Genomic DNA, 9,856 nt, shown 5'->3' with positions numbered 1-9,856 from the left:
AAAACAGAATCTATCAAAAACAGAACAGTCTGTAGTAATCTGTAGCTAGCGCAAGATCTGGAACCCCAAAAATTCTAAAATAAATTGATGGACGTGAGGAATTTATCTATTAATCATCTGCATAAAGAATTAAATGAATAGCACTCTCCAAATAAAAATGACAGCAGTTCTCGTGAGCGCTAAAGTTTCTGTTTTTTACAGCAAGTTCAACAAGACTTTCCCCAAGTCTTCCCAACGGTTCTACTTGGCACAAACAATAATTAAACATAAAAAACACAACCAAAACAGAGGATAAATAATTTATTTATTACTAAACAGGAGCAAAAGGCAAGGAATAAAAATAAAATTGGGTTGCCTCCCAACAAGCGCTATCGTTTAACGCCCCTAGCTAGGCATAACAAGCAAGAATAGATCTAGGTATTGCCATCTTTGGTAGGCAATCCATAAGTGGCTCTCATGACAGATTCATATGGTAATTTTATTTTCTTTCTAGGGAAGTGTTCCATGCCCTTTTTTTAATAGAAATTGAAATCTAATATTCCCTTCCTTCATATCAATAATTGCACCAACCGTTCTAAGGAAAGGTCTACCGAGAATAATAGGGCAAGAAGGATTACAATCTATATCAAGAACGTTAAAATCTACGGGCACATAATTCCTATTTGCAACAATAATAAAATCATTAATTCTTCCCATAGGTTTCTTAATAGTGGAATCCGCAAGATGCAAGTTTAGAGAGCAATAATCAAAATCACGGAAATCTAGCAAATCACACAAAGTTTTGGGAATAGTAGAGACACTAGCACCCAAATCACACAAAGCATAAAACTCATTATCTTTAATTTTAATTTTAATAGTAGGTTCCCACTCATCATAAAGTTTTCTAGGGATAGAAACTTTCAACTCAAGTTTTTCTTCATAAGATTGCATCAAGGCATCAAAGATATGTTCGCTAAAGGCTTTATTTTGACTATAAGCATGAGGAGAATTTAGCACGGATTGCAACAAGGAAATACAATCAATTAAAAAGCAATTTTCATAATTAAATTCCTTGAAATCCAATATAGTGGGTTTAGCATCATCTAGGGTTTTATTTCTTTTAATCCCACTTTTATCAATTTCATCATCAAGATCGAAATACTCTGAATTTTTAGAACGCCTTCTAAGTAAAGGTGGAACATATTCAGTCCCATCATTATCAAGATTAATATTGCAAATCAAAGATTTAATAGGGGACACATCAATAACTTTTAGATCTTCATCTTTATTTTCATAGGAATTATGAGAACACGCTTTAATAAAGGCATCTTTCATAGCACGCGTCCTAGCGGTTCTTTCCTTGCACTCATCAATGGAAATTCTCATGGCTTTGAGAGAATCATTGATATCATGCTTAGGAGGACTAGATCTAAGCTTTAAAGAATCAACATCAAGAGAAATTCTATCAACGTTCCTAGCCAAATCATCAATCTTAAGCAATTTTTCTTCAATCATAGCATTAAAATTCTTTTGCGAAGAAATAAATTCTTTAATATTAGATTCAAAATCAGAGGGCATATTATTATAATTTCCATAAGAATTGTTGTAGGAATTACCATAATTATTAGAGGGATTACTAGGATAAGGCCTAGAGTTGAAATTTCCTCTATACGCGTTGTTACCAAAATTATTCCTACCAACAAAATTCACATCCATAGATTCATTATTATTCTCAATCAAAGTAGACAAAGGCATATCATTAGGATCAGATGAAACACTCTTAGTAGCAAATAATTTCATAAGTTCACCCATCTTTCCACTCAAAACATTAATTTCTTCTATCGCATGCACATTTTTATTAGTGGATCTTTCAGTGTGCCATTGAGAATAATTAACCATAATATTATCTAGGAGTTTAGTAACATCTCCTAAAGTGATTTCCATAAAAGTGCCTCCCGCGGCCGAATCTAAAAGATTTCTAGAAGCAAAATTCAATCCGGCATAAATTTTTTGTATAATCATCCACAAATTCAAACCATGAGTAGGGCAATTACGTATCATTAATTTCATTCTCTCCCAAGCTTGTGCAACATGTTCATGATCAAGTTGCTTAAAATTCATAATATCGTTTCTAAGAGAAATGATCTTAGCGGGAGGAAAATACTTAGAGATAAAAGCATCTTGGCACTTGTTCCGTCAATCAATACTATTTTTAGGCAAAGATGAAAACCAAGCTTTAGCATGATCTCTAAGCGAAAAAGGAAATAGCTTCAATTTAACAATATCATTATCGACATTTTTCTTCTTTTGCATGTCACACAAATCAATGAAGCTATTAAGATGGGTAGTGGCATCTTCACTAGGAAGGCCGGAGAATGGATCTTTCATGACAAGATTCAGCAAAGCAGCATTAATTTCACAAGATTCAGCATCGGTAAGAGGAGCAATCGAAGTGCTAAGGAAATCATTATTGTTGGTATTGGTGAAGTCACACAATTTGGTATTATCTAGAGCCATCGCGACAAACAAGCAATCCAACACACGAGCAAACAAAAAGCAAAGGGGCAAAAGTGGCAAATAGAGAGGGAGGATAGAGAGAGAGGGCAAATAAAACGGCAAGGGTGAAGTGGGGGAGAGGAAAACGAGAGGCAAATGGCAAATAATGTAATGCGGGAGATAGGGATTGTGATGGGTACTTGGTATGTTGACTTTTGCGCAGACTCCCCGGCAACGGCGCCAGAAATTCTTCTTGCTACCTCTTAAGCAATGCATTGGATTTCCCCGAAGAGGAAAGGATGATGCAGCAAAGTAGCGTAAGTATTTCCCTCGGTTTTTGAGAACCAAGGTATCAATCCACTAGGAGGCTATGCGCGAGTCCCTCGTACCTACAAAAAAACAATAGCTCAATGCAACCAACACGCTTAGGGGTTGTCAATCCCTTCATGGTCACTTACGAAAGTGAGATCTGATAGAGATGATAAATAATATTTTTGGTATTTTTGGTATAGAGATGCAAAGTGAAAAGTAAAAGGCAAAGCAAAAAAGCAAAGCAATAATAAAGTGATGGAGATTGATATGATGAGAAAGAGACCCGGGGGCCATAGGTTTCACTAGTGGCTTCTCTCAAGAGCATAAGTATTCTACGGTGGGTGAACAAATTACTGTTGAGCAATTGACAGAATTGAGCATAGTTATGAGAATATCTAGGTATGATCATGTATATAGGCATCACGTCCGAGACAAGTAGACCGACTCCTGCCTGCATCTACTACTATTACTCCACTCATTGACCGCTATCCAGCATGCATCTAGAGTATTAAGTTAAAAATAGAGTAACGCCTTAAGCAAGATGACATGATGTAGAGGGATAGTTTCATGCAATATGATAAAAACCCCATGTTGTTATCCTCGATGGCAACAATACAATACATGCCTTGCTGCCCCTTCTGTCACTGGGAAAGGACACCGCAAGATTGAACCCAAAGCTAAGCACTTCTCCCATGGCAAGAAAAACCAATCTAGTAGGCCAAACCAAATTGATAATTCGAAGAGACTTGCAAAGATAACCAATCATACATAAAAGAATTCAGAGAAGATTCAAATATTATTCATAGATAGACTGGAACATAAACCCACAATTCATTGGTCTCAACAAACACACCGCAAAAAGAAGATTACATCGAATAGATCTCCACGAGAGAGGGGGAGAACATTGTGTTGAGATCCAAAAAGAGAGAAGAAGCCATCTAGCTACTAACTATGGACCCGTAGGTCTGAAGTAAACTACTCACACTTCATCGGAGGGGCTTGGATGAGGATGTAGAAGCCCTCCGTGATCGATGCCCCCTCCGGCGGAGCTCCAGAACAGGCCCCAAGATGGGATCTCGTGGATACAGAAAGTTGCGGCGGTGGAATTAGGTTTTTGGCTCCGTATCTGATCGTTTGGGGATACGTAGGTATATATAGGAGGAGTACGTCGGTGGAGCTTCGAGGGGCCCATGAGGCAGGGGGCGCGCTCTAGGGCGGGCGCCCTCCACCCTCGTGACCACCTCATGGCTTTCTTGACAGAGGGTCCAAGTCTCCTGGGTCTTATCTGATGAGAAGATCGCGTTCCCGAAGGTTTCATTTCGTTTGGACTCCGTTTGATATTATGCTTCTCCGAAACACTGAAATAGGCAAAAAAACAGTAATTCTGGGCTGGGCCTCCGGTTAATAGGTTAGTCTCAAAAATAATATAAAAGTAGAAAATAAAGCCTAATATAATTCAAAACAGTAGGTAATATAGCATGGAGCAATCAAAAATTATAAATACGTTGAAGACGTATCAATCCTCCCCTCCCCTCCCACCTCAAGCCGCTCCTCCTCGCCTTCGTGGACGACCGCCTGCTCCCGCCGTTCGCGCCCGCGTGCCTGCTCCTCATCGCCTCGCTCTTGCCCGCGGATCGCAGAGCATCTCATGGCGTCCCCGGCGCAGCCAGCCTCCGTCTCCGGCCCCTTCGGCTCCGCCGCCGACCTCACCATCTTCTCCACTCCGACCACGACGCAGTGGGCGGATCCAGGCCGTGCGAGTGAGATGGCGGCCAGATCCTCGTATGGCGAGGACACGCAGCGGTCCCCACCGGCTAAATCAGGTCCGTCTCCTCCCACAGCTGAGTCATTTTACTGGTGGTTTGCCTCGCACGGCCACGACCTCTGACCCCTTCTCATTGATTTTCTCGGGCGGCCGCCTCTCCCACCATCGACGGCACATGCTGAACACCGAGATCCTCCGCGCCAAGGCCAAGCTCCTCGAGGAGGATCCACCCAAGCTACACGCCGGCCACAACCCCCCACCAGCGAATCTTCTCGGGCGGATTCGCGTCCTCCTCCCAAAGCAGTCGTCCCCGGCGAGCCATCCTAGTGGCCAGAGGAGGTGGAGGAGCACCTGCCTCCTCTCCCCCAGCGCGTGGGCCGGTGGCTGCTTCCTCTTCCTCGCCTAGTGAACGGGGTGAGATTCCCCTCTCTGCCTCCAGATCCAAATCAAAGTTTTTCTATATGCATTTAGCCTCCACTGAATCTTTGAGTTCCAGTTTCATTCGTGTGTACTTATTACAATTGGTTTGTGTCAATGCAACCTTAGTCCAGATACCATCGTTCCCAGAGAATCCAAATTTCAGTTAGTTCATGTCAGTGTGGACTTATCAGCATGATTCGACCATGAATCCATGATATTATCTAGTGCAGCCAATGGGTTACTCATGGTACCAATTACTCTTATGAAATGGACAGTGCCACGTGCAAATGAACTGAAACATTTTATTTTATTTTGCGGGTACTTTGAGTCTTGACCATCCCAGGTCTGAACCCTGCAACACAGCACAACACTGGTATAGTGCATGCATCCTATTAATGCGGAAGGTTTCATATATAGATTGATAATCCATGTGACTTTGACTGAATTGTTGAGTTAGTATATACTTGACCATCTTCGTCTGGCGCCCACACTCCCTCACACTACACGTCTTCATCCACTGGGATGGACAGGCGCTACGCACTTTACGTAGTATACATCTATGGTGAGCCAGTCAGTAGTCGTGGCTGAGTCATCAATACTCACCTAGCAGCCACTTGTTGGCCACTTGATTCAGAGTTTCAGACCATATAACCATGCTTTAGAAGGCTATATTTGGTAAACACCCAAAATGCCTCTTTTTTAGCTGATGAATCGTCCTACATGCACAGTTTGCTTGATGTCCTTGTTTATCCAGATTCTAGAATGTTTGATTGCAACATTCTATTGAAGATAGAAGTATAGGACCGGCGTACATGATCTGGAACCTTTTGGTTTCAATCAGTTGCTGTTGCTGATTTAATGACTATGCTCACGTTGTTGTTGATTAAATGCTTATGTTGTTGCTGCATGCTTATGCTACTGATTCAATGCTTAGGAATTGATTGAATTGAACCTGTTGTAATCCTTCCTGTTCTACTTGTATTTAAATTTTGGGTTTCTATTTGATTTTTTAGTCTGTTATTTACGGTTCATCTTCAGTTTCTTCTGTAACTTGCTTGGAGCTTAGAATACACAGCCCAACTAGTCTCATATACAAATAAGACCAATGATTCATGCTAAATGCTAAATTCTATATATATATATATATATATATATATATCTCTGTGTGTGTGTGTTGGATTGGAGAACCACTCGAGGAGGGAGGGAGGAAGCACAGAAGGTCACCATGGACCTCGCCCAACTCCCACCCATCTTCCTGCCTGCAGCTGTAGGTAACCCCCTCCCTCTCCCTGCCTTGTCAGACCTGAAGATGCAGTGTCCAAGATATTCAGTGAACTATGTGGATTCATACAGCAACGCTTCAGTTAACTATGTAGATCATGTACTGTATTGTTAATCACCAGTTGCTGTTTCCTTTCACTGCATCGTCGTGCCGGTTACTACTACTGTTCCTACATAATCACAAGCGTGGATGGATGATTATCTCAGATCAGATGTTGCTAGATTACTTTCTTAGATTGATTTTGTCACCAAGCCACACAAATCATCTAGTTAGATAGAATCCGCTATGCTAGGGTGATTAATGAACGAACAAACAATAATAGGAACATGGGCACCAGGTTTTAGAGGGCTTGTGATTTTGTGGTTGCAGCAAGCCCGCCTTGTACGCCCAACGAGTTTATCCTGTGTATTTTGTCTTGCTAGACGAGTTATCCAGCAATACTTGTGCATAGTAGAAAATTATCATAGATCCTGGCTGTAACCTGCTTTTGTGCTTGTGACTTTGGCCCGCATGATTTTGTGGGGATTTGGTAGCAGACTAGAGGTAGAGGCTGACGATTTCTTGTTGATTCAGTCAAGTGCTTGATAGATAGCTGTCTCATATGCATTTTCCGTTCCTAATGGTGCCTTTTCATTTCCTTGCCAGGCCAAATAAAGGATGTTGTTCTCGGTTGAGTTGTGCTTGAGGATGAGCAGAGAGAGAAATTTAATCAAATCCAATAGGTAGGTTCTTTGTTCTTATCACATGTTGGCAGATTCTATTTGTTGTGCATATGCCAAGTCTGTCTACCTGATTGTAAACATAACTGCAATACTGTATATATGTTGACAGTCTGGTAAAAACTTGTTGTGCCTGGGTTTGTGGATCTTAAAAAAATCATCTATCATTTCCTTACTCATACAAAAAGCCCAGCTGTTGTTCTTGTAAATACAGACGTGCATACCATCGGCACCTTCACCAAACAGAGAAGGCTCTAGCCACTTCTTATGTCAAGAAAAATAGAAGCGCCCCTAAATTTAAACATATTCCTCTTTACTGAAAACTCATTGTTCTTTTCTGAACTATTGCAAAAATCAAGCAGTGGCACTGATTATGTAAATTTTATATTGTCTTGGTAGCTTCACTCGTGTCTGCCACTTCTCATTATCGTGTTGACAGAGCGTTCACCCGATGGCGGAATACCACGCCACGGCGTGGGCAGTCGGCGGTTGTGCTATATACGTTAGGTAACAAACATTACAGGCAGTGGAGAACTTTTAGCTTTTCCACACGTGTATATCTTTAGACAACTTTCAGTTTTCTTTTCATGTGCTGAAACTGAAAGAAATCTTTGATGCTAACTCTGCTTGTGATTATGGCAGTGACAAACCCGAAAACCATGACTTCGATCTACTGAGGAAGCTTGTGTTTCCCGACGGATCAGTCCTGCGAGCCAAACTATCCGGGAGACAAACTGCACTATAGTTGTCGTGGAAATTCCATGCGATGGAAGCTTCTAGAGCCTGCTGGTACTTCCTAGCCAGAAGCACCACGAGCTCGATGTCCAGCCCTACATCCACCACCCCACGCACAAGGTCGCTCCCTGCTCCCTCCTATTCATTTATCTGTCTAGCTCAATCCTACATTCCTACTGCTACTGTTGCTGTTGGAATCGAGATGCTACCCTCATCCTGCTGCTGTCTGTCAATCGAATCAAACTGCCCAGAGAATGAATGAGTTTGCAATCCTTCCTAATTTTTTGTTCTTGTTCTATTTTGAAATGGACGCAACAGGTGCTCTGCTCTTGCTCACGTCTAGCACCGTCTCCGGCGCGGTGGTGCTTCTTGAGGCGACCGGCGTGACGGCGGCGACCAAAAGCTCTCTGGTGAGTCGGCTCCATCTTCTAGACCTAGCTCCCTATTTTCTGGTCCTATAGCATGCTCTGTTGGTTTAGAACACTAGCAGCAGTAGCCTACCGTGTACACTAGCAGCTTGCTTACACACTTGTCACTTTTGCTTGTGGTAGCCATTACGTAGCTGAATCATGTTCGTGTCTACTAATCATCAGTTCATAGTATTTGGCTTCTGTGTGATGGTCTGCGACTATTTTATGGTGATGTGGATATACTTTATGATTTAAAGTTACTAATATTTTTTGTTTTGATTCTTTCTCTGGTGCGGAAAGCTGTGAGTAGACGTCAATGATGCCTACTTGCTTGGCTGCTACAGTGATGCATGCGCCGGTCAAGCAAGCACACATGCATATACGTACATGTTAGGATAGGAGCAGATGTGCCATAATTCCTGTGTAAGGAAATGTATTCCTGAGATGATTTTATTATGTTATGTAAACCTGGGAGATGTGTTATGTGATGTGATATGATGGATGATTTGAATTCGACATTGAGTTTTCCTGATTTGAATATGAAACAATGTCGGATGCGTGTGTGTAACTGGATTAAATAGGTCTTGTGCCCAAACAATTTTTCCAAACATTAATTTAAAATCCGAGATCTAATACTGGACAACTAATTGGGCTGAAAAAGGCCACATCCCAACAAGCATTGGTCTGTTTAAAAAGTGAAACAAAAAAGCCTCAGAAAATAAAAAAATATATATTGCAAAAAAGGCCAAGGTCCCCTAATATGGAAGTATGGCCCATGTAGAAATTACCAGGGAAAACATACTAAATGGGCTGAATTAATAGGCTTGGCCCATATAGACACCTAATCGGACCGGGCTGAATCTTATCAACGATCTTTTCAATTGGGCGCAATTTTGCCACGTCAGATCTGATGTGGCCTAGGCAGACAGCTAGCGAACAAAATAGAAGGTCAGAGAATCAATGAACTTTTGTTTTGGTCGTGGAATTCCACGACCTTCTCACAATGAAGGTCATTAATTTCAGTTTACGACCGCCAGCTTTTGACCATCTGTTTTTGGTCACAAAAAGGTCACAAATGAAAAACAATGACCTTTTAGTGACCAATAGTGATGGTCGCAAGTTGACATATTTCTTGTAGTGTCATGATCACCATCGTCACCGGCTTGACACCTTGATCTCCATCGAAGCATCGTTGTTGTCTCGCCAACTATTGCTTCTACGACTATTGCTACCGCTTAGTGATAAAGTAAAGCAATTACATTGCAATTGCATTTCATACAATAAAGCGACAACCATATGGCTCCTGCCAGTTGCCGATAACAGTGTTACAAAACATGATCATCTCATACAACAATTTATATATTCACGTCTTGACCATATCACATCACAACATGCCCTACAAAAACAAGTTAGACGTCCTCTACTTTGTTGTTGCAAGTTTTATGTGGCTGCTACGGGCTTAGCAAGAACCGTTCTTACCTACGCATCAAAAACCACATGGCACTATCATCAGGAAGATTAACTCCCAGCTGAGTCAAGTGGTTATGGTACCCAGACATTCTGAGTATGTGTTCACTGACAGAACTGTTCTCCTCCATCTTGCAGCTATAGAACTTGTTGGAGACTTCATATCTCTCAACTCGGGCATTTGCTTGAAATATTAACTTCAACTCTTGGAACATCTCATATGCTCCATGATGTTCAAAACATCTTTGAAGTCCCGATTCTAAGCCGTAAA

General features: G+C 41.6%; 1 long non-coding RNA gene across 6 annotated transcripts; it reads left to right on the top strand.

The window, feature by feature from the left end:
- The first annotated feature begins 4,320 nt into the window (after nt 1–4,320).
- On the top strand, nt 4,321–8,666 carry LOC125535420. 6 transcript variants are annotated; one of them, XR_007294669.1, is made up of 7 exons: nt 4,321–4,966; nt 6,158–6,239; nt 6,900–6,976; nt 7,373–7,480; nt 7,616–7,828; nt 8,027–8,118; nt 8,419–8,666. It is a non-coding gene; the product is annotated as an uncharacterized LOC125535420 (long non-coding RNA). The 6 variants fall into 6 exon arrangements; XR_007294665.1 differs by having other exon boundaries at nt 6,158–6,243; XR_007294667.1 differs by lacking the exon at nt 6,158–6,239.
- Nucleotides 8,667–9,856: the final 1,190 nt, after the last annotated feature.

Source organism: Triticum urartu, chromosome 2 (genome assembly GCF_003073215.2).
Source record: "Triticum urartu cultivar G1812 chromosome 2, Tu2.1, whole genome shotgun sequence".
Classification (NCBI taxonomy): Eukaryota; Viridiplantae; Streptophyta; class Magnoliopsida; order Poales; family Poaceae; genus Triticum; species Triticum urartu.
Note: the sequence above shows the minus strand (reverse complement) of the source record. Positions and strands in the feature narration are given on the sequence as shown.